Source organism: Notamacropus eugenii, chromosome 2 (assembly GCF_028372415.1).
Source record: "Notamacropus eugenii isolate mMacEug1 chromosome 2, mMacEug1.pri_v2, whole genome shotgun sequence".
NCBI classification, from domain to species: Eukaryota; Metazoa; Chordata; class Mammalia; order Diprotodontia; family Macropodidae; genus Notamacropus; species Notamacropus eugenii.
The window spans coordinates 279,328,334-279,355,039 of NC_092873.1; the positions used below are offsets into that span (position 1 = coordinate 279,328,334).

Consider the following 26,706-nt stretch of genomic DNA (forward strand, 5'->3'; position numbering starts at 1 on the left):
TTTTCCACAAATCTTTATCTCTTATCACTTCCTTTTCTGGATATATTTAAACAATATCTCTTAAAATATTACCAGCAATCTAAATCAAGTTCACTACCCTGTAACTCACAGGCTCTACTAACTTTACTTCTCTAAAACCCTGTGGTATTTTTTCCATTATCTTTCTTCTTTTAAACATTGTTGACCATGGATTACCAATAATTTCTTTCAGTTATTTTAGTACCTAAGCATGAAATTCTGCTTGTTCTAGTGACTTAATTCGTTCATCAAAGGCAGTTAAATGTTCTCTTTTTACCAGCTCGCATATTTTGACTATCAACTCCCTAATAACATTTTTGTTCTGCTCTCTCTGGTTCAAAGATAACTTTCCTTAGAGGGAAAAAAACACAAGGAAGATAATATGTGTGGAGCTGATTTTGCTTTCTCATCAGTCATCGTTATCTTAACCAATTCAAGCACTATTATCTTTCTCTGACTTACCTCTTCTCCTTAATATAGATAAAATCCTTTTTTATTGTCTTTAGCATTTCTTGCCATCCTCATTTTTTCTCAGTTTTAGCATTTTGAAACTATTCATATAAGACAATTCCATAAATTTTTGTCCCTCATCGTTATCATCAGTGTCAATATCATCATAGTTAGCATTTATATAACACTTTAAGCTTTGCAAAGTGCTTTACAAATGCTATTTCATTTTATGCTCACAATAACCCTGCGATGGAGGTGCAGTTACTATCCCTGTTTTACAGATAAGGAAACTGAGATAGGTTTTAATCAAGAGAATTGGCCAGATCAGATTTTTAATAATTATCTGAGGTGGGATTTGGACTCATGCCTTCTTGATTCTTGGTCTAGCACTCTAGCCTTTGGACTGTCACTATCACACATACACATGCACACACAAGTGTGCGTGTACGTGTGTATATATATATATATATATATATATATATATATATATATATATATATATATATATATATATATATATATATATATATGTATATGTATATGTATATGTATATGTATATGTATATGTATATGTATATGTATTTATTTATATAATTTTGGACAGTGAGTTACTTCTGCCCTAACACCTAATATCAATCATTATGGAAAATTCCCTTATATACTTTATTTCATAGTTATTTTTCCATTGTAACTCCAGAATTCCTTTACTGAGAGGTTTCCATTCCACCTTCAGTGACTTTTTTTTGTGAGATCTTATCCATTTTACTTCTTTGAGGAGACAATTTGTTGTGAGTAGGTCACTACTGAAAATGTTTTACAACCTATTGACCTTTGATATTTTTCTTTATTGTTTTATGGTTCATCCATATTTTTAATTCCTCTGATACTATGATATTCCAAGATGGCAACTATTAGGCACAAATATATGTGTAGGTGAGAAAAATTGTTATTTTTTTATGTTGTAATCATTGTTAGAAAAGCAAAACTATAGTGTTCTCCATTCCCAATGGGAAATAAGAAGTTACCTAAATGTTAAAATGTAAATGTGAACCAGGAGAGTATAAAACATTCAGAGATAATATGGCACATGGGAAATAATGAAAGGAAAATAGAAACAAAGCATCTACATACAAGAAAGGTCTAGCATGAGTGAATTTGTGAGACAGACGAAACTGTAAGTATAGAAAGCTGCTGAAGGAACCTGTTACTGGGGAAGAGGAAATGTCTCCCACCAGAGAGAAATAGATTTTTCCATTGTCCATTTTCAAAAAGGCCGGAAGATCTTTGCTATAAAAGCCAATAATGAGTAACCATGTTTCATGATGTTTAGCCAGGAACTGAATATCTAAGACAACTTTAGAAATCTGCGTCATCACTGCAAAAACAACACTATTTTTTCTGTTTCTTTAATGATGTAATACCATAGAGAGATTTATTTAAAATGAGTCAAATCTCTCTTTTTTTGCAATTGTCTGGCAAAGTAGGAATTTAATGGTAAAAAAAAAAAGAAATGCTTCTGAGATCCTGTCTGATGTTACTTGAGATTAGAATGGATAAACTATAAAGCATTTTTCTCATTTCATTTTTTTCAGATTTTTTTCTTTTCTTTTTTATTGAATTAAAGGCCAATAAATCAATAAACATTATGGTCAAGGAACTTGGAAGTACTGTCTGGGAATCTAAAGGAAACTGTTCTGTTGCAAGTAATTTAAGATTAGCATTGTATCCAAAATGAAAAGAATGATTATTGTGCTTAACTCTGCACTGAACAGATGACATCTGGAGACTTGTACTCAGCTCTTGATGACAAATTTTAAGAAGGTCATTTAAAAAACTTCAGAAGAATAGCTCAGTTCTTCATAGAACTAGAAACTAGGTCATAAGAAGCTCAATAGAAGAAACTGGAAGATGCAAGGTACACAAGATACAGCAGTCAATAATTATAGTAAGCTACTGTTTGATAAACCTGAAGACTCCAGCCTCTGAGATAAGAACTCTGACAAAAGCAGTTGGAATACTGGAAAATAGTATGGCAGAAACTAGGCATAGACCAGCCTCTTACATCCTATACCAAGAAAAGGACCAGTTGGGTACATGATTTAGACATAAAGGACGATACCACAAGAAAATTAGGAGAGCAAGGAATAGTTTACCTGTCAGATCTAGGGAGAATGGAAGAACTTATGACCAAACAAGAGACAGAGAACATTATGAAATGCAAAATGGGTATAATGTAATTTAAATGAGGAGATCTTTCCAATTCATTAATAGGCCTATGTGACATGCCTGGAAGTCTGAGTCAAATGGAGCCTGTGGTGGGAAAAGCTCACTGAATGGGTGGAACAAAAATGGTGGAACAGGAAGTGGTGAGGCTAGAGCAGAGTTGAGAGAAAATTGGTAAGAGCCTTGTCAGAGCTAAGGAAGATGCAGGAGAGCAGTCTGCAGGCTAGCATGAGTGAAAGAGTTTGTTTGTGATTTTGTTTAAGAGCACCTGCATGTGATTTATTTGATGGAGCTGGTTTGTGGGAAGCCTAGCAGGGGGAAGGCTTGTGGATGGTATTGTCCTCTGCATAGTTATTGTGTGTAGATTTTTGTTACTGTGATGGATTTGGTTTTCTGGTGTCTGAATAAATGTTTTGGTTTTGTTTTCCATGCAGAGAGTCTGTTGTATTTTCCAATTCATAATTGCACCATGACATACATAGTCACCATGGGTGCTGTGACTATTGCATCGGTGCTACAATGGGTAATTTTGAGTACATTAAATTAAAAAGCTTTTGCACAAGCAAAACCAAGCAACCAAGATTAGAAGGATAGTAGAAAGAAAGGAAACAAGTTTTACAGTCAGTATTTCTGATAAAATCCTCATTTCTCAAATAATTAGAGAACTGACTCAAATTCAGAAGAATACAAGTCATTCCCCGATTCACAAATGGCCAAAGGATATAAACAGGCAGTTTTCAGATGAAGAAATTAAAAATATCTATAGTCACATAAAAAAATGCTCTAAATCCTTATTTATTAGAGAAATTCAAATTAAAACATCTCTGAGGTACTAGCTCACAGATTGTCTAATATTACAGAAAAGGAAAACAATAAATGTTGGAGATGTGGGAAAATTGCAACACTAATGCATTATTGATGATGTTGTGAACTGATCCAAACATTTTGGAGAGCAATTTGGAACTATGCCCAAAGGGCAATCTAATCATGCATCTTCTTTGATCTAGCAATACTACTACTAGGTATGTATCCCAAAGAGATAATTTAAAAAAAGGAAGAGGAACTATACATACAACAATATTTATATCAACTCTTTTTGTGGTAGCTAAGAATTAGAAATTGAGTGGATGCCCAAATGATGCCCATCAATTAGGGAATGACTGAACAAGTTGTAGCATATGAATACGATGAAATACTTTTGTTCCATAAGAAATGATAAGCTGGTGGGTTTCAGAAAAACCTGGAAAAGCTTATATGAACTGATGCTAAGTGAAGTGGGCAGAACCATGAGAGCCTTGTACGTAGTAAAGCACATTGCACAGTGATCAACTATGATAGACTTAGCTCTTCTCAGCAATACAATGATCTAAGACAATTCCAAAAGACTCATGATGGGAAATGCTATCCACATCCAGAGAAAAAACTAAGGAGTCTGAATTCAAATCAACACATGCCATTTTCACCTCTTTTATTCTATTTTTTGTGGTTTTTCCTTTTTGTGCTGTTTGTTCTTTCACAATATGCCTAATGTGGAAATATGTTTACATAATTGCACATGTAAAACCTATATCAGGTCACTTACTGTCTTGAGGAGGATAATAGGAATGAGAGAGGGAGAAAGAATTTGAAACTTAAAATCTTATAAAATGATATTGAAAACTATTTTACATGCAATTGGGGAAAAAATAAAGCACTATTTACCAAAAAAATAAAAAAAAAAAAAGAAACAGACCACAAAAGCAATAAATCTTTCACCTGAAACAGAAAGAAAGGGAAACAAAATAAAAGAAAAAAGTGCAATAGAGGAGCCAAGATGGCAAAGAAAAGGAAGGGACTCACTTGAGCTTTCTCAAATTTCTCTCCAAACAACCTTAAAATAAAGCTTCAAAATGAATTCCAGTGGCTGAAATCACAAGAAGATGGGGTGAAAGAAGTTTCCAGCCCAAGATAACTTAGAAGGTCCATGGGGAAAATCTGTCACACTGGGGTGAGGGTAGAGTGCAGTCCAGAACAGGCAACACCTCAGCAACTCAACAAAGCCACAGCAGGCCTGCATCAAAAGCAATGGTTTCCAGTGCTCTCAGATCACAGACCATAAGAGGATTTGACAACAGGTCAAAAAAAAAAAAAAAAAAGATTCCAGGGTACCTTTTCCTGGCACTGGATATATGACTCAATTGCATTGCCCTTATGTCGTGGTCACATTCCTAAAGTGGAAAGGAGTTCTAGCACACCAGAACTCCTGGAAGCAGAGGACTCAATATCCTGGTCAGAGTTTCAACATGGAAAAGAGTGTTTATGGTCACTCACAGACCAGAGTACAGACCAAAAGGGTAGTGAGCACACTGCTCATTAAATAATGCCAACTTGGAAGAACTGAAAATTTAAAGACCCCCCCCCCCCCCCCCAGAACTAGCTCTGAAAAGAGCCAAATAATAAACATGAATGTGGCAAGAGTGCATCCTTGTGGCAAGGAACAAAACTCAAATCCAACATAAAGTTAGAAGTCAAGAAACAATGTGAAAAGAATATCAAAGAAATGAACAAAAAAGACCCTAACCATAGAAAGTTACTATGACAAGAAAGATCAAGGCACAAACTCAGAAAATGACAACCAAGTAAAAACTGCTATATCTAAAGCTTTGAAGAAAATGTAAATTTGACACAAGTCCAATAAGAATTATTGGAAAAACTAAAAAAGAATTTTTAAAATGAAATAAGAAAAGCATAGGAAAAATTGGCAAAAAGTAATGAAAGTGGTACAAGAAAATTATGAAAAGTGAGTAAATAACTTGGTTTAAAAAAATAAAAAATACTGAAGAAAATAACACCTTATAAAAATAGAATAGGCCAAATAAGATACAGTAATCCACCAAGGATAAGAACTTCTTAAAAAGCAGAATTTGCCAAATATGAAAAGGACATACAAAAGCTCACTAAATAAAATAATTTCTTTAAAAACAAAAAGAATTGAGCAAGTGGAAGCAAATGACTATGACATATCAAAAAACTATCAATAATTTTTTTAAATAAAAAATGGAAGAAAATGTGAAATATCTAATTAGAAAAAAAAGCAACTGACCTGGAAAATAGATTGATAAGAAATAATTTAAAAATTATCGGACTACCTGAAAAACATGATTTTTTTTTTTAAAAGGAGACTACACAATATCTTTCAAGAAATTATCAGGGAAAACTTCTCTGACACTCTAGAACCATAGAGAAAAATAGATATTGAAAAATTTCACCAATCACTTCCCGAAAGAGGTCTCAAAATAAAAACTCCCAAGAAAATTGCACTCAAATTCTAGAGTTCTGAGGTCCATATTTTAAGCAGCTAGAAAGAAACAGTTCAAATATCATGGAGTCACATAGGATAACATGAGTTAGTAGTTTCTACATCAAAGGATCAGAGGGCTTGAGATTTAATAATCTGGAGGGAAAAGGAGTTACAACTACTACTAAGAATCACCTACACAGCAAACCTGAGTATAATCTTTTGGGGGAAAATGGGCATTCAATAAAATAGAGGATTTTCAAGCGTTATTAATGAAATGGCCAGAGCAGAATAGAAAATTTGACTTTCAAATACAAAACTCAAGAGAATGTTGAAACAAAACCAGCAAAGAGGAATAACAATGGATTCAATAAGGTCAAACTGTTTATATTCCTTCCTACATGGCAAGATGATGGTTAGAACTACCAAGAACTTAATCATTATTAGAGCAGTTGCAGTATCCACTGACAGTGAGTATGAGTTAAATATGATGGGACGATACCTTAAAAATATTAGATTAAACTAAGAAGTGAAAAAAATGTACTGGGAGAAGGGGGAAGGATGAGGTAGAATGGGCTAAATTAACTCACATAAAAGGAGCACAAAGGATCTTTTATAGTGGAGGAGAAGATTGGGGACATGGGAGAGGGCTTGAACCTCACCCTTATCGGGAATGGCTCAAAGAGGGAATAACATATGCACTCCATAGGGTATAGAAATATGTCTTGTCTTACAGGAAAGATGGAAGGGAAGAAAAAAGGGTGGGTTGGGAAAGGGAGGAGTCAGAAGCAAAATACTTTTAAGGATAGACTGGTGAAAAGAAAGAGATAATAGACTAAACAAAGTGAAAAATAGGATGGAATGAATACACAGTAATCACAAATGTGAAAAAATTCCAATAATTTTCTTTGATTAGGGTCTCATTTCTCAGATCTGTAGAGAACTCAGTCAAATTAATAGAAATATAAGTTATTTTCAAATTGATAATTGTTCAAAAGTTAAAAATAGTCTTCCAAGGAATTAAAGTTATCTATGGTCATATAAAAATGTTGTAAATCACTATTGATTAGATAAATATAAGTGAAAAATCTCTGTGGTACCACTTCATATCATCAGATAGACTAAAATGATAGAAAAGGAAAATAACAATGTTGGAAGGAATGTGGGAAAATTGAGATGTTCATGCATTGTTGACAGAGCTGTGAACTGATTCAACCATTCTGGAAAGCAATTTGGAACTTTTCCAAAAGGGTTATGAAACTGTTCATATCCTTTGACCACAAAATATCATTCTATATTGAAAAGAGAAGAAAAAACAAAAAAGGAAAAGATCCATATTTAGAAAAATATTCATACCAGTTCTTTTTGGTTACAAAGAATTGGAATTTTGAGAAATGTCTATCAAGTAAGGACTGGATGAACAAATTGTGCTAATATCATTATAATGGTAATTTAAATGGGAAAATCTTTCCCATTCATTGATAGGTCCATGTGATCTACTTAAATCACATGGAAACCTAAGTCATATGTTATGGGAGGAGCTTGCTAAACAGGTGGAACAGAAAGGGTGGAGTAAAGCTGAGAGAGAGGTAGTCGGGCTAGTCACAGGACACAGGCAAACAGGCACAGCTAGGCTCATGAGTGTTTGTTTGTGGGAAGGCCTGGGGTGGGGAGAAACTTGGAAAGACCTTTGTCCATTGCAGTGCTAATGTGTATTGACTTCTTGGTTACTATGATGGATTTGGCTTTCTGGTGTTGGGATTTGGCTTTCTGGCATCTCAAGGATTGTATTTCTTCTGTCTTCTATATGGAGAGTCTATTATACTTTGTGATTCAGAATTATGCTGGCATATTCACAGTTTCTCTTGAGGCTTGGAGGACACATTTGGTGCCACAAACAAGATCACAATGTATAAAATCTCTTTGGAGACAGAAAGGATTTGGACGAATAAATGGATATCCCAGCATGGGAGGATTTACAGTATTCCTCTCTGGCAAGGGAATGTACTAAAAGCACTGGACCCTGTGAAAACTGGGAACCAAGGTTACAGGAGGGGGAACCTAGAAACCTGGAAAGGTGTTTGCAAGGAAGACCAATAAGACAAGGAAAAGAATTGGAAGGAGTGTGGAGGAGAATCTGGATTTTATTAACAGGTTACTGTATTATATGTAAAAGCAGAGATGAGCTGTTAAAGGAAAAAAATCAGATGGAAAAAGAGTTAGCTAGTTTGCAAGGGAATTCTCAGTATTCAGGCTCTCCTTTAAAAAAGCAAGCTGAGGAATCTCAGGTGGAAGAAAGAGTTGTTCATTTAGCTAAGAAGAAGTGTGCATACAACTTTTATACAGACCCAGTCTAGTTGCCATGATGTCAACTGCCAGGAGAGTAAGCAAGCAGAAAATGCAACTGTTTCAGTAAGCACCCCTAACATACACAGGGGGACCTCCTATCTATCACAGGTTCTTAGAGCTGCATTCATAAAAGGAAAGGCAACTTTTGAGGGGTTACCAATCACTTTAATCAAGTACATGCATCATGCTTTTAACCAAGCACATGTATCATTCACCTAGTTCAGGGGAATCAGCACCCCAAACTTCAAAGAAAATACAGAAAAATCAAAAAATCAACAGACATGGCTTCTTCTGCCTGAAGTCAACAGACAGTTGGACCCCAGCTGGCTGACCATAGTTATCAGAGAGGAAAGCACTGATATCTGGGTTTGCAAAGTCAGGGGATTCCTTAACATGGCTTCCCAGAGTATGTATATTATTGTATGTATGAGTCCTCTTCCCTTTTCTATGATCTCTTTGAGCTACAGACCTAGTAGTGGTATTGCTGTATCAAAGGGAATGCACAGCTTGATTGCCCTTTGGGCATAGTTCCAAATTGTTCTTCAGAATGTTTAGAACAGTGAACAACTCTAGCAACAATTGTGTTCCAATTTTCCAACATATTCTCCAACATTTATCATTTTCCTGTTTTTTCATGGCAGCCAATCTGATAAGTGTGTTGTGGTAACTCAGTGTTGTTTTAATTTGAATTTCTCTAATCAATGAAAATTTAGAGTATTTTTATATGAATACAGATAATTTTAATTTATTAAATTGAAAACTGCCAGTTCATATCCTTTAGCCATTTGTGAATAGGTGAATGACTTGTATTCTTATAATTTTGAATTAGTTCTCTACATATTTGAGAAATGAAACCTTTATAATAAATACTGGCTGTAAAAATTGTTTCCTTGTTTTCTGCTTTCCTTCTGTTCTTGGTTGCATTGGTTTTGCTTGTGCAAAACCTTTTCAATTTAATGTAATCAAATTTATCTATTTTGCATTTCATAATGTTCTCTATCTCTTGTTTGGTCATGAATGCTTCCATTCTCCCTAGATCTGACAGGTAAACTAGTCTCTCAATTTGCTTATACTATCACCCTTTATGTCTAAATCATGGACCTATTTTGTCCTTTTCTTGGTAAAGGGTGTAAGAGGTTGGTGTATGCCTTGTTTCTGTCATACTATGTTCCAGTTTTCTCAGCTGTTTTTGTTAAATGTGAGTTCTTATCCCAGAAGCTGGAGTCTTTGGGTTTATCAAATATAGATTAATATAGGCATTGACTACTCTGTATTATGTACCTAACCTACTCTATTGATCTACCATTCTACTTCTTAGCCAGAACCAAGTAGTTTTAATGATTGCTGCTTTGTATTAGTTTTAGAACTGGTACAGGTAGGCCACCTTCCCTTGTGTTTCTATTCATTAACTCCCTTGATATTCTGAACCTTTTGTTCTGGTATGTTGTTATCGATGGGGCTTGTGGGCTTTTTGAAACCTCAATAAAAATATTACTAGGAGTCATTTTGGGGGATGCTAGAAAGATATGGACAAACAATAATCTAAAAAAGATGGCTATTTAAATTTTTTTATTTTTATTTTTAATAATACTTTAGTTCAATAATATGGAAAGAAAAAAGTTAGCATTCATTTTTACAAAATTTTGAATTGGTGATTTTCCCCCTTCTCTCCCTTCCTCATCTCTCTTCATAAACCAGTAAGCAATTTTATATGGGCTATATATACACAACTGTGTAAAACATAGTTACATATTAGTTATGGTTGTGAAAAAAGAAACAGACCAAAAGGGAAAAAAAAAGTATAAAGTCAAAATAGTATGCTTTGATCTGCATTGAGGCCAGCAGTTCTTTCTCTGGATGTGAATGGCATTTTTCATGATGAGTCCTTTGTAATTTGTTTTGGATCATTGTATTGCTGAGAAAAGCTAAGTCATTCATAGCTGATCTTCATACAATATTGCCGTTACTGTGTAGATTGTTTTCCTGGTTCTAGTCATTTCACTTTGGATCAGTTTATACAAGGGTTTTTCTTCCAGGTTTTTTTTCTGAAATCTGCCTGCTCATCATTTATTAAACAATAATATTCCTTCCTATTCATATACCACAGCTTGTTCAGTCATTCCTTAATTGATGGGCATTCCCTCAATTTCCATTTTTGCTACCACACACACAAAAGAGCTGCTATAAGTACTTATGTAGAAAAAGATTCCTTTCCCTTTTTATCTTTTTCGGATACAGAATTAGTAGTGATATTGCTGGATCAAAGGGTTTGAACAGTTTGATTGCCTTTTGGGCACAGTGCCAAAATGCTCCCCAGTGTTTATTCATTTTAATCTAATCAAACTTCACTTAGATCTATTTAGTTCAGGCTCCTCTTATTCCTTCTGCTTTGAAAAGTCCTTGTGATTTGTTGTTGCTAATCTATCATTTCAGTCATGTCCAAACTTTATGATCCCATTTTTTTTTGAAGATACTATGCCCAAAGATCAAACTGGCATCCCTTTCAATCCAGCAATACCACTACTAGGTCTATAGCCCAAAGAGATCATAAAAAGGGGAAAAGGACCCATGCATACAAAAATGTTTATATCACCGTTTTTTATGGTGGCAAAGAATTGGAAATTAAGGAGATGCCCATCAGTTAGGGAATGACTGAACAAGTTGTACTTGAGGAATGTAATGGTATACTTTTGTTCCATAAAAAATGGTGAGCAGGTGGGTTTCAGAAAAACCTGGAAAGACTTCTATGAACTGATACTAAGTGAAGTGAGCAAAACCAGGAGCAGATTTTACACAGTAAAATTTTTAACTTTAAAAAGATACATTTCCTTCCCCAGATCATTTTATAGATGAAGAAACTGAAGCAAACAGATTTAAGTGACTTGCCCAGGATCACACAATTGTAGGTGTGTGAGGACAGATTTAAACTCAGGAAGATGAATCTTCCTGACTTTAGATAAGGCACTCAATCTGCTGCTGGGGTTTGTAGGAATTCTTTTAAAAAATCACTTATACAAGATCAGTGTGGGAGTTCTGCAGCAGTTTGTAACTTGTGGATCTTGTTTTGTTGTTGAGTAATTTCCTGAGCCTGTCCATTTGCAGTGGGAGAAATAATTACTTCATCTGTTCTCTTTCCTTTAGTCCATCTTCGCTTTCTTTTTGTCTCTCTTAAAATGGGGGTTGCTGTTCATTGATTAACTTATTTTCTATTGAGTGTTATGTTTAGTACATAGATATATATCAAATACAACAGCATTTACTCCTCTTACTTTGAAAATAACACATCTCTTACATTCAATTGTTTATTCTTGTTTTACTGCAATCCATTTCTTCCTGTCTCCTCCCTTCTTGAAATATTCCAACAGGTGGCATTCCATACTTCTTTGCGAATTTGACAGCATCAGTTCATTTCTCTTTTTAAAAGCTCAGCGCTTTGTTCATTTGACAAAGGGAACTGATGTTCAAGTTAAATATTTCCTCCTGAGTCAGAGATGAAACTAAAGTTTAACAGAATGCTTCACTATGCTAGAATTCACCCATTTTATTGTATGGACTTTTTCTGAGTTGCCCAGGAAAACCTTCCATCATAGCTGTTGCTGCCTTGAAAAAATAGGGGAGTGGAGATGGAGTCAGAAGATCAAGATTCAAATTCTGCATCAGCTTGTTTTATTGGCTTTGTCAACATGGCCAAGCCCCTTTACCTCTGAGAGTCTTGGTTGTTTTATGTATAAAAGAAGATAATGACTATGCTACCTGACTCTTGGGATTATTTTAAGGTTTGGGTGAGATCATGTATGCAAGGTATTTTAAAAACCTTTAAATATTAAATTCATGTCAGTGATTCATAAGATGACAGAACTGGAAGGAACCTTAGAGGAAAGGGGAAATGATGCCTAAGAGAGATTAAGCTTATTTCCCAAGGTTACTCTGGTAGTAATGTCAGACCCTAGATTTGAACCTAGGTTCGCTGTATAAAAACTTCCATTCTATCAAGCTTTTTCTTTTTCTTTAGTCACTTCCTGGATTAGAAATTAAGGAAATTTCACAGATTGTTTCACAGATACCCATGGTAAAATTATGAGGTACCTCAGACACGAGTTGGACAAAATGTGCAGGCTTGGCTGGGTTGAAACATCATGGAGAGTAATACCAAATTGAGTTAAATTCAACAACTCATAGATTAAATACTTATGTGCCAGGTGCTCTGCAAGGTGCTATAAGTACAAAGAACTAAATAAAAATGTATTATTTATCATCAAAGAGCTTATGTTCTCTTCCAATGTAGTTGATGCAATGGGATTCATTCCTTTTCCGATGAGAAAATGTACCCATTGTTGCACTGGAGAATAATTCTTAACTTGAGTTCCATGATTTCAAAAACATACTTTGATAGCTGTGTTGGAATAAAATTGATCTCCTTTATAAACCTTTATACATTATTGTATTCACCTTATTCTAAGTTCATAGGCTTTATCAGACTGCCAAAGGGTTCATCTCACACACAGATACACACACACACACACACACACAAATACATATACGCACAAATATTAAGAATTCTAGTAGTAGAGTATTATGGGTAATAAAACTAACATATATTGTATGTACAATCAGATAACTGATGTTGTAAAATATACTCAGAGTGATATAAGTTTAATTTCTATAGCTGCTGCGATTTCTAAGTTTAAGCCACACATGACCATTGGCTAAAAAAACATGTAGTTTATGATTTGTTCACAATGCAAGCCAATGGCATTTCTTGATTGTGGCAGACATTGAGAAACCACAGAAAGAGCAACTCATGAATGTCATTTAATGTCTCTGTGCCAGAGTTTCTTTTCTGTAAAATGGCGATAATTATAGATTTAATGTGGGATCCAAATATTGTTCCCTTGCCCCATTCCTAGACCATTCTGTCTTTCAACTCAGCCTCTGAAAATCCTTGGTTTCATTAAAAATCCAGTTCAGATCTTTTCTACAGGAGTCCTTTTTCCATCTCTCAGTGGCTAATGCCTTCTCTAAGGGGATATATGCTAGATATACCTTATGGATACTAATAGCTATTGGGGATGATCTTACCTTTCATATCTCCAGAGCATAGTACATAGAAAAAGCTTAAAAATGCTAATTATTTGAATGATGGCTAGAAATCACTTTGCAAATTTTAAAGCAATAATGTATTATATACATATGTATATATGCACAAATATACACATATATGCTGCTGTTATTTTATATAACCATAGCTAGTATTTACATAGAGATTTAAGGCTTACAAAGCACTTTACAAATATACTTTCATTATCCTCACAAAATCTGTGAGGTTTAGGTGTTATTATTATTCCTATTTTACAAATCAGTAATCTGAGTTAAATAGAGGTTATATTTGAGATAGGATAAAATTAAATATCATTAAGTCTAAGTAAAAAAGTTGATTTGCATGTGTAGCTTGTGACGGCAAAATTATCATAGGAGGGAAGAGTATTCACATTTCAACTAACATCAGCAGTAGTTGAACAGGCAGTCTTAAGCTGGAAACCATGAAGAACTGTTTTGCATATGCAGAGGAGTCAATTCAATAAGCAGTTTTTGGTGATAATAACAAAGAATTCAAAACATAGTATATGAGAAGCAAAATATATTTAAAAGTAAGAAATCATATATATATAAATTATATATACACACATGTATATATTATACATTCATACATATGTGTATATGTGTATTTATCTATACATATATAGATGTAGATATAGATGGTGATGAAGTAATATGGAGATAGAAAGTTGAAAGAAGACGTGTCCATGACTAATCCCATAACATTTTCATGAAAATCATGAAAAATTAAAAAAAAAATTGGCTTCTCTACATAGATAATTAAATCAGAGAATAATCCCGATACTTAAATTTAGGTTATAAAACACTTAAGACTTCTGAAAGAAAATTTTAAAGTGAGAACCATTTTTTGTGATGTTCTTGTCACACATTTTGAGTGATAAATAGAAGTGGTTAAGATTTGACATTTGTTCTGACCTTTCAAGGCAAGCTAGACAAAGTAATACTTTCTGAAGAAAAGAATAACTTGCAATGAAAAGGGATACTTCAGGATGAGATGGAAAAGAACACAATTCAATTCCATGTTTATTAAGTACAAGGTACTATTTTAGGTACTGAGGATTTTTTTTTTTTTTTGTGGAAGAAAAAGGGAAGGAATAAATCTGTGATTTTATGCAGTAGGGAAGTTGTGTAGATACTTTTCTCCACTAATAAAGATCAGAAACTCATCTGTAACAGATTCTTAGAGAATTTCCTACCACACTGAAAGGTTATACTGGTCAAATAGTTAATAAACGTGACAGGCAGAAGCTGAACCAAGGTGTTCTAAAATTTAGTTTAAAAAGATAAAAATGAAAATAGTCACTGCTCTCAAGGACCTTAAATAAAGTATTGCCAGCTCTAGGAGAAAATACTAAGCTCCCTCAATCCCAAAGAAGTGTGTTTGTCAACATCTCAAGTAAAAACAGTGTAGATTTGTGAATTTGGTAACTGTGGTGTTTATTCAAAATATATCATGACAAATCAAATAGTCAGGCAAGCTTATTATCTAAATATTCAAAATCGCTGGGGAGATGCTGTGTGGTGACACATAAGTGAATTATAGGTCAATGTCTATGTCTAATAGCCTGAAAAGGAGTATTGGACCCTAGTTCACATTACCCATGTTATACACTTTACTTTTTAGATTTTAAATATACTTACTCCAGTAAAATACAAACTCCATGAGGACAGTGACTACTTTTGATTCTTTGTTTTCTTGTACCTAGCACTGTATTTGTACACAATCTGTGCTTATTAAATGTTTGTTGAATTAAAAGGTATGCTTGTTGCAAGTTATATTTGGTTGTTTCTAAATGGGGAGTAGCTACAATGGATAGGACATGTGACCAAAAATCAAGAAGATCTGAGTTCAAATGGAGCCTTAGACACATATTAGCTATGTAACCCTGAGAAAATCACTTAATCCTGTTTGCCTCAATATCCCCATCTGTAAAATGAGCTGAGAAGAAGGAAATAGGAAACCACTCCAGTATCTTTGACAAGAAAACTACTGATGGGATCGGAAAGAGTAGGGCACAACTGAAATGACTGGGAAACAACAACCAATGTAAGGATGGAGTTCCAAATCAACTTCATGGTCCAAGGATAAAAGTGCTAGAAACTAATGATGAAGACAGAAGACATCATAGAGGAAAGGTATCCTCATTGAGTAAAGAAATGAGAAACACCTCTGGGATTATGTATAAAAAAAGAGTCAGCCACCAGTGATCCAGCAGTCTAACAGTGAGAGAATTTCACTTTTAAGACTCTTTCATTGGCAGTGAACCTGCAGCCTTGAGGTCTCATGTCATCTTCTAGGTCCTTGAGTATAGACTTTTGACTGAGTCCAAGTTTTATAGAAAAAAATACTTTTATTAAGGGGATTTGTTCTGTGAAGTTTGGATTCACTCAAGGCCCCACACTTGAGGACCTAGAGGGTGACAAATGACCTGGAGGTCACAGATTACCCACCCCTGCATCTAGTTCAAGAATTATTACCTAGTCACTAAGAGGGAAGTACTCTTGAGGGCTAGGGGTAAAGAATCAATCTCTCTCTGTCCCTCCCCCTCCCCATACTTGTGCTCCCTCCTCCATTTCCTTACCTCCCTCCCATCTTCTCTCCCTCCCTCTCTCTCTTCCTCCACTTTCCCTCCCTCTCTCCCCTTCCCTTCCACCACTGACCGTGTGACTAGAGAGATTGGAATGAAAAATACTACATCTACCTGGGAGCAATAAACATATGAAGGAATGTAGCTTCCTAGATTATGATCTCATGTGTTGTACAGGCAATGGACTCTATGGATCCCAGAATACAGGTACACTAATAAGAAATATGATGAGAAATTTATAAAACAAGAGAAAAATGTTCTAATTATCATTTATTACTTATCTTGCTATATGTGGCTTTTTTGCATGTGAGTCTCACTACCATATTACTTTAAACTGATTCCACCTCTTTCCATAAATCTTGTGTAGATTTGTGAGAAAATGAGTCTTTAATTTTTGACAGGGGTATCATCTTACAGTACCATCTTGGTAAATAGTTGGGGGGTTTTTTGGTGTTTTTCTGAAATCTCAATCTGATTGGACGATTATCAATGAGTAACACACTGGCGAAGACAATAAAGCAAACTCAGTCCCTCACTGTTACTACTAGAATTCTGAAGTAGTAATACTTAGGTACCATCTGGAGATCTGGCCAAGTCATTGCAAATAAGTGTTGGGAGGTTATAAATGCACACACATGCACACACACACACACACACACACACACACATACCTTCAAAATAATTTACCACCATTAGAGTATTCAAAAGATTGTGGCAAAGCTTGTGAAATAAAAAAAAATCTATTTTTTTATTAATGGTATCATCATTGACAATACAGTGTTGTAGAAAGAAATCTGTACTTAAAAATATAGAATCAAATCCTTATTCTAATACTTACAAGCCATATGTCCCAAAGCAAACCATTTCATCTCTCAGTTTCCTCAGGAAAAAATAAAACAGAAGTAGGTAAAAAACAGCGGACTTGGAGACAAGAAAAGACCAAGGTTTGAATTCTGACTGCAATTCACTGGTTATGTAACCATGGTGAAATAATTTAAACTTGCAAACTTTAGTTCCTCACCTGTAAATTAGGAAAAACAATACTTCTGTCATTTATTTGATAGAGTTATAGTCAAATGACTATCCATATGTCATATTTTTATGACAGCTAAGTGAGGCAGTAGATAGAGTGCTTGGCCTGAAGTCAGGAACACTCACCTTTCTGAGTTCAAATCTGGCCTCAGACACTAGCTGTGTAACTCTGGACAAGCAACTTACCCCTATTTAACTCAGTTTCCTCATCTGTAAAATGAATTAGGGAAGGAAATGGCAAACCACTCCTGTATCTTTGCTAAGAAAACCCGAAAGAAAAGTCATGAAGAGTGTTACATGACTAAAATAACTGAACAACCACCATTTTACATTTAGTAAACCACAAACTGCTGTATACATATCAGCTATTACTAACAACAATGATAATAATAAATATGTTAACAAATTCAGTGGGTTTTGAGAAAAACATTCTTAATTTTTAAAAATACCTAGGACTCTTTAATATTATTTATTAAAGTGACAAAAACGTGTTAGGCAAGATGGGAAGTGCCAGGGACTAAAACTAGAGTAAAAACACAGCCCAGCTTGACAATTAAGGACCTCCTTTCTAATCAGGGAAAAAACATTCAAACAACATGTGTGTGTGTGATACATATATGTATATATATATATGTGTGCGTATACAGTTTGAATGCAAAGTAATCACTGGAAAGGTAGCAAGGAGGGGAAGATCAGGAAAGGCCTCTTGCAGATAATGAGATTTAACCTCATTCTTTAAAGAAACTCAGACAACTAAAAGGCAGAGATGAGGAAGGAGAGCATTCTACTCACAGAGGATTGTTAGTGCAAAGCCACACAATAGAGAGTTTAAAAATTGTGTGTGTATAATGAACAGCAAATAGGCCTGTAGAACTGGATTGTGGAATACATAGAGGGCAGGAAAGTGTAAGAAGCCTAGGCGGTTAGGAAAGTGCCAGATTGTAAAAGACTATCAAAGTCACACGGAGAATTTTGCATGTGATCCTGGAGGTAAAAGGGAGCCACTGTTATATACTGAGTAGGAGAATGAAATAGTCAGAGATACACTTTTAAAAGATCATTTTGGCAGCTGTGAGAGCCACAATGAAGGGATGCCAGTCAGAAGGCCATTAGGATAGTACGGGCATGAGATGATAAGCTAACCAGGTTTGTGACTATGCGATTACAGAGAGGGGAATGTATCTGAAAGATATTGGAGAGGTAGAAACAACAAAACTTGGCAACAGATTAGATAGGAGACCTCAATGAAAAATCAAGAACATTCAGGTTAGAAGCCTAGATAATTAGGAGGATTGTGGTGCTCTTGGAACTAATAGTGAAGATAGGAAGAGGGTAAGATTTAATGAGGAGAGGTGGGGAGACGATCATTGCTTCAGCTTTTGACAAGTTGAGTATGAGATGTACAATAAGCAGTTGGTACTAGATCCTAAGCAAGAGATTAAATGAAGTGTAGACCAGAGAATCATCTACATGGAGATATCACATTCATGGGAATTGATGAGATCACCAAGCATAATAATGTAAAAGAAGAGGGCCAAGGATAGACATTTGGGGAATAATCAGGTTTAGTTGTCATAATCTGGAGGAAAATGAAGCAAAGGACATTGAAAAAGAGGATTAAACAGGTAGGAAGAGAACAAGGAGAGATCTGAGTCATAAAAACCTAGAGACGAGAAAATGTTCCAGAAAAGAGGATAAATAACAACATGGAAATGGGAAAATTACTGAACTTCTCTAACGCCTATTACCCTCATCTATAAAACTGGGTGGAAAAAATGGACTAGATGACCTCTAACCTTCATTCTACCTTTAAATCTATAATTCTACATTTTTACTGCTGTAGAGAATATCCCGTACCAATAGTAATTGGCAACTGCTCTGGAATTTAGTCTTAAGAGCTGCCTGGAGCATCAAGGAATTAAACAATTTTCCAGGATTGTACAGTCTTGTAATATAATCTTGTGTCAAGATTTGAACACACATCATACTGATTTTGAGGTTGCTCTTTATTCTCTATGCAAGACTGCCTCAGATATATTATGCATGAATTTTATAAATCAGTTTCTACTGAGGCAGCCAGGTGACAACAGTAGATAGAGCACTAGACCTGGAATCAGCAAAATCTGCGCTCCTTTAAGGCCTCAGACTCTTCCTAGCTGGGTGACCCTTAGCAAGTCATGATCTCTGCCTGTTTCAATATTTATCAAATGGAGATGAAAAAAGCATGTCCCAACTCTCAGGGTTGTTTTAAAGATCAAATTTGTGAACCACTTTGAACATCTTAAATCATTATAAAAATACTGGCTATTATTGTTTTATCTTCATCATTATTATGATTAATTCCTGGTAAAGTCAATTAAACACCAGAGACCTAAGGTATTTGGGGGGGTGTGTTCTGGGTTTGGTTGCTGTTTTTCTGTTTGTTTGGCAAGGCAATCAGAGTCAAGTGAGTTACCAAGGCTGACACAGCTATATTTGAACTCAGGTCCTCTTGACTCCAGGGCTGGTGCTTCATCCACTATGCCATGCAGCTGCCCCAGGAGACTTAACTTCTGATTCTGGTTCTGTCAATCAACAGGCCCTTGTAATAATCTGAAGGATTTTTAGTTATCCTTTATCTGCAAAATGAGGAGATAGGAGGTAGGGAAGAGAGGAGGGTGAAACATAGAGAGTCTCTTAAGGTTTTTAAATGTTATTATTCTATTGGATAAGATAAGGAATATGCAAAAATGCCTTTAAGTTAGGATCACAGCTGGTGAATCAAACTTCACAGAAGATTGCTCTCTCTAGAGAAAAACTGTACTATTATCTTTTTGGCAACAGAAAACTGGTTACTGGCCTAAAACTGTTGGAAGCAAATTCAGCCTTCATGTTTGTCACTTGTTCATTCATCCATTTATTTTCTACAAAATAATGTCCCACTGGTACATTAACAAGGACCTTAGGAGTGACAATCACTCTTTCTTCCTCCTCCTCCCCCCCACTGGATACTAAGCTGGTGTCAGAAACTAACAAAGGAATAAAAGATGAAAACAATCCAGAGCAAATCTATTTATAGCTTTGCTGACATCCTGTTGGTCTGGCAACCACCCAAAGACACAAGACATTAATTGGTTATCATTCTTGGTAGGGGATATAATGATTCCTGTCATTGTTGCAGCTGCTTTCATTAGTGTGTAAGAAAACAACTTCTCCAAGTTTAAGAGCAGTTTTCTCTGGTTTCTCATGTTAGTACCAAACAAGCTTTATTTTATCTGTCTATCTAACCTATTAGCTTCTCTAAATTTAAGAGCAATATTCTCATTATAGTCCAAAATTATTTTTTAATTTTAAAAAAAGATTATCAACTTTTCTATATTTAAGAGTAGTTTTTCTTTGGTTTCTCATGATTTGTCCAAATAAGTTTTTTTTATCTTTATTATTATTTATAAATATTTTTTTTTGTATTTTCACAAAAGAGAAATAATTCAGGATGGTGGGGAGGAGAGATTTCAAAAATTCAAATAATTTGAATTGGGAAGGAAGTCATCAAACATTCAATAATCTCTTTGTTCGACAGCCAAGGCAAATGTATCAAGTAAGCAATCCTGGGACTTTTATATGTTGGGCCTATCCTGACTGTGTGTTGATGGGCATGGGAAGAGGACTGACTATTTAGCTATCATATTCAGGGAAGTTTTATTGCAATTGAAATGGTTCAAAAGAAAAATAAGGATGTGGGAAAAGAAGAAATGTATGTAGTAAAGGATAGTTTTCCCTATAAACTTCATAAAATCCCTCTATCCAGGGACAGGGATTAAGGAGGCCCTGGCTCAGATGGTAGGGTAAGCAGCTAATTAAAGAATTCATGACTGGAGGGAATAGTCAAAGGCTGAAGCATTATTCATGTGTCTTTGATGGACTGCCACAGGTAAGAAATAGGGACTGTTTATCAGATGTACAGCAAGTGTAGAAGTGCATATGATCCTGTACCTCAAAGAAATGTGGGAGTTCAATACCTTCTATCATCAAATGATTCTATAGCTGGCAGGACATGTTGGCCAGCGACTCAGTACTGATTCATAACACCTGAAAAGTTCTAGGTAAATTTAAAGTTTCCAATTCCAAATACAGTATTTCCAATTACTATTTCCAGTATTAAAACAGAGAAGTAGTATTAGAGTCATCAGGCTAAATATGCTTATGAATTCTATACCATATCTCACATGATTATTTGCCTCAGATTTTTTTTCCTCTCAGTGAAGAATTTACTTTGTTAGAAATGAAAAGTAAGAACCTTGTGTGATTGATTGGCCATATATAAACTGATCATCAAAAAAGAATCAGATGGTAAACTAAAAATATGTTGCATAAGGAAACCAAAGATCTGGCTTCTCATAATTACTCTACTATTTGTCAGTACTATGACCTTAGACCAGGAACTTCTCTGATCCTCATTTTGCTAATGTAGGGTGTCCCCAAAGTTGTAGTTCAGTTTTAATCTATTAAACCTCAAGACTACACTAAGACTTTTGGGATGCTTTTTAGTTAAAATGAAAATAACAATACACATTCTGTTGGTCTCGCAAAATTAGTTTGACAATTAAATCAAACCTTTTTATGTATACTATATTATCAGATCTATATATAATAAATCACTCCGCAAATAAACCATTATTATTTTCATTACTACTTTGAATTACTTTAATCACTTAACCTTCAAGTCACAGATGAGGCTCTGCTTTCTCATAGCAGGTAACCATGCTGCACACAGATAGACCTTAGAGGCAATATTAGTTTCTAGGGGATCCAAGAGATTCTACCCATTTACATCACAGTGTGAGTGTAATTTAATATATCCTTTCACTTCACATGACCTTTTCTCTTGCTTCCAAAGTATTTTTCCTTTTGAGGAAAATAGAATGGACTAGATTGTCATAAATTCCTTTTACTAGAAATGTACAAGGAGAAGCTGCACATCTTTTATTTTGTAGAGAATATAACTATATTGGATGGTAAGAGGGAAAATAATGACTATTAGAGGTTGTCTCTAATGCTAAGATTTGGTGGTATTTTGTAGGGCATTTAAAGACACACCAGAGGAAGCTGCTAGTCAAAGGTCTTCACTTTTACTGCTCATAAAGGCAATATTCATCTCTAGTTGGTGCAGTGGATAGAATGATAGGTCTCAAATTGGTAAAGCCTGAGTTCAAATCCAGCTTCAGACACTTCCTGGGAGTGTGATCTTGGGTAAGTCACTTAAGCTCTGCTTGTCTCAGGTTCTTCAATTTAAAATGAGGATAATAATTGTAACTACTTCACAGAGTTATTGAAAAGAATAAAAAAGATAATATTTATAAAATTCTCAGAATAGTGCCTAGTACATATAATAAATGCTTGTTCCTTTCTCCTTACTAAATAGGGAAAGAAGCTTGTCCTTTACCAGAGTTTTGTATCTGTGAAGAGTTAATTCATTTGTACAGAGGTGTGTTAAATAAAGCAAGGTCATTTGTTTTATCAGTATATGAACTAACTGACTTTTCTCTATCATTCCACCATAGGTTATATCCATAGCCCCAGACACATGTTTTTCAACATGTACTAGGTCAATGAGACGGCATGATGAATTGGTGAAAATTCACTACCTTTACTTTTAAAGAAATTTCAAACAGGTTTTTCTTTTAAAGAAAGTGGTTACATAACTTAATCAGACAGAGGATATATATGATACAGAAGGAAGAAACCAAGATCCTGAGTCAAAAGACCTAGGTTTGGGGGCAACTAGGTGAAGCAGTGGATAGAGCATCAGCCCTAGATTCAGGAAGACATGAGTTCAAATTCAGCCTCAGTCATTTGACATTCAATAGTTATGTGATGATGGGCAAGTCACTTAACCCTGATTTCCAAGTCTAAGAAAAAAAGGCCTAGGTTCAAATCTTGGACAAGCCACTTAAATTTTCTGGTCCTCAGTTTCCTAAATTAGAAAATGGCAGGTTGGACTTGACACATAAGGCTCCTTTAAAATCTAAATCTCTAATCCTATCCTACTATTAAAAAGATAAAATATAGAAAACTCAAAATGCTTCACTAATTATACGGTTTATGGTGTTAATATATCACAATGCTTCAATTTGCACCCAGAGTTCATCAATTCTCTCTCTAGAGGTAGATAGCATTTTTCATCATGAGTTCTTTAATGTCTTGGATCATTATCTTGATCGGAATGGCTAAGTATTTCACAGTTGATCATCCTTATAATACCTTTATAATACTGCTGATTATATGTACAATATACTCCTAACTCTGCTGTTGCAGTTCATATAAGTCTTCTCAAGTTTTTCTGAAAACATCCTGCTCATCATAGTTTTCTTCTTGTTCAGTTCTTTCAGTTGTGCCCGACTCTTCATAACCCCATTTGGAATTTTTTTGGCAAAGATAGCAAAGTGGTTTGCCATTTCCTTCTCCAGATCATTTCACAGATGAGGAACTAAAGCAAACAGGGTAATGTGACTTGCCTGGCATCACAGAGCCAGTAAGTATCTGACACCATATTTGAACTCATGAAGATGAGTCTTCTGTATACAAGTTTCCTGAATTCAATCTGTTCACTGTGTCATCTAGCTGAGGTATACATGGTATTGAAGGAGGACTAGCACCTCTGATGTGAGGGCTTGCTAATCCCTTTTCAGGACTACTTGTCAACCTTTATTATCCACCTGCTACCCAAGTTCACCCATGGCTCTAAGAAGCTGTAGCATGCATAGTGGCCACACTCTGGTAAAAAAATCTCAAAAGTTAGAGAAAACCAGGTTGAGGGCTTCAGATCCAGCAGTGAGCTAACATATATTAGGACTTCTAAAAATGTTTATTTATTTGTATCTAGATTTCTAAATTGTAAATATCCTTAATAAAATGTGGTACACAGAATTCAACACAATACTCCAAATATAGTGTTATCAGCATAGGGTGTTTTGAGCATTTTTGGAAACAAATCCAAAATATACTTTCTTGCATTGATAACACTAACTAAAGACTCCTTTCTTTTCTCCACCGTTGATGCTACTTTCTTCTTATTTCATCTTGTTTAATGTTACTTATTAATTCTCTCCCCATAGACTCATTACTTGGCAAGCAGTCCATTTTCAAAACCTTGACAAATTGATGTTTCTAAAATGAAGTTTTCATCATTTTATTCCCCTACTCAGAAGACAGTTAGATGGTATACTGAATAGTGTGAGCTTGAAGTCAGGAAAGCCTCACCTGAAATCCTTCCTTAGGCACTTATCAGTTGTGTGACATGGGGCAATTCATTTAATCTATTGAACTCAGTTTCCTCATCTGTAAAATGTAGACAATGATAGTATTTACCTCAGAGCATTCTTATAAAGATTCAATGAAATATGTAGAAAATCAACAAGCTCCTATTAAGTAATTACTGTATTAGATACATAGGGAAAGCTAGATCATTCGGTGAATAGAGTGCTAGGCCTTGAGTTAGGAAGACCTGAGTTCAAATCTGGTCTCACATACTTACTAGTTATGTAACCCTGAGCATGTCACTTGATCTGTTTGTTTTAATCTACTGGAGCAGGAAATAGGAAACCATTCCAGTATATTTGCTTAGAAAACTTCATGTACAATGGGTTCACAAAGATTGAAACATAAGTGAATGACTGAACAGCAAAAAATGAGGTACTGTGATAAGTGCTTGTTAATGTTTAAAGTACTTTATAAATCTTATCAGGCTGGTTACTATTACCATTCAGAACTTTTCAGTGACTTCTTACTGACCCTAGAATAATATACATGTAACAGGGTATGTTGGGGTTGGGGGAGGTTGTGAGTTGATATGGTCATAGGACATAGGCCAAAATTGTTGCCACATCAGTTACAAAAATTTAAAGGCATTTACAGTCCAGTTCCTACTTTCCTTTCCAGCCTTATTTTGTGTTTCTTACACATTCTACATGCTAGCAAAATAGACCTAGTAAGAACAATGTGCAACGTTCCATCTCTTACCTCTCTATACCTTTACACAAGTAGCCTCCCATGCCCAGAATGAAATTCCTCCTAAGCATTCATCTTGAAGTATCCCTATTTGCCTTGAAAATACATTCACTTTTTACATGATGAATTTATTGATCTCAACCCCTCTCCCATTATTGATACTCTTTCATTCTTTTTTTAATTAATTAATTTGTTTTCAGTGTTCTACAGCCACTTCCATATATCTTAGATTTTTTCCCTTCCCTTCCCCATTTTCCCCCTCCCTCCCCAAGACGGCATGCAATTTTATGTAGTTTTACACATACATTTTTATTAAATACATTTTCATCTTAGATATGTTGCATAGAAGCATTAAAATGAATGGAAGAAACCATGAAAACAAAACAAAACATAACACAAGAGAAAATGAACTGCTTCATTCAGTGATCCAATTCCATAGTTCTTTCTCTAGATGTGGAAGTATTTTGCCTCAAGAGTTCACCGGGAAATTTTTAGGTCCTTGCATTGCTGTGAATGACTGTCTACCAGAAAAAATTCTTACAAACTGTGGTTGTTGCTGTGTACAAGGTCCTCCTGATTCCACTCCTTTCACTCAGCATCAGTTCATATAAGTCCTTCCAGGCCTCTCTGAACTCTTTCTATTCATCATTTCTTATAGCACAATGGTATTCCATTACATTCATAAACCACAACTTGAACAGTCATTCCTCAACTGATTTCCAGTTCTTGGCTACCACAAAGAGATGTTATAAATATTTTTGTACATGTGGGACCCTTTCCCACTTTTATGATCTCTTGGGGATACAGTCCTAGAAATGGTATTTGTGGGTCAAAGGGTATGCACATTTTGTAGCCCTTTGGGCATAGTTACAAATTGCTCTACGGAATGATTAGATCAGCTCATAGCCCCATCAACAATGAATTAGTGTTCTAACTCTCCCACATCTTCTCCAATACTTAACATCTTCCTGTTTTGTCATGTTAGCCAATCTGATAAGTGTGATGTGGTACCTCAGTTTTGATTTGCATCTCTCTAAGAAAGAGTGATTTAGAGCATTTTTTCATATGACTATGGATAGCTTTAATTTCTTTCTCTGAAAACTCCCTGTTAATATCCTTTCACCACTTATCAATTGGGAAATGACTTGTATTCTTGTACATTTGACTCAGTTCTCTATATATTTTAGAAATAAGTTTTATCATAGACACTAGTTGCAAAAATTTTTTCCCATTTTTCTGCTTCCCTCCTAATCTCGGTTGCATTGGGTTTGTTTGTGCAAAAACTTTTCAATTTAATATAATCAAAATTATCCATTTTAGATGCTGCAGCCAGCACAGTCCAGTAGGTCCGAGGTGGTTACAGGGCTCACAGAGCAAGGATGAAAAGACAGGCGGGACACAGCAGTCTGAACAAGCTGAGTTTATTCTAAACATACTGAGCCAATAAATCAGGGAATTGGGGTGCTTAAATAGTAAAAAACCATAAGGGTAGTGATTGAGGGATTAAACAGAACAGATTGTGATAAGTAGAAAGGGAGGTCTCAAGGCCTCTTTATCGGAATGTTATCCTGGATAGCAGGGGCCCTGATTCCTGGAACTTCAACACCTGAATTCAAGGGCGTGTACCTGAGAACAATATATCACTTAACTTCTCAAGTGAGCTAC

At 35.2% G+C, this 26,706-nt stretch overlaps 1 pseudogene; it reads left to right on the top strand.

The window, feature by feature from the left end:
- Nucleotides 1–26,424, top strand: part of LOC140522974 (vesicle-associated membrane protein 4 pseudogene) — a 53,546-nt pseudogene extending 27,122 nt beyond the window's left edge.
- Nucleotides 26,425–26,706: the final 282 nt, after the last annotated feature.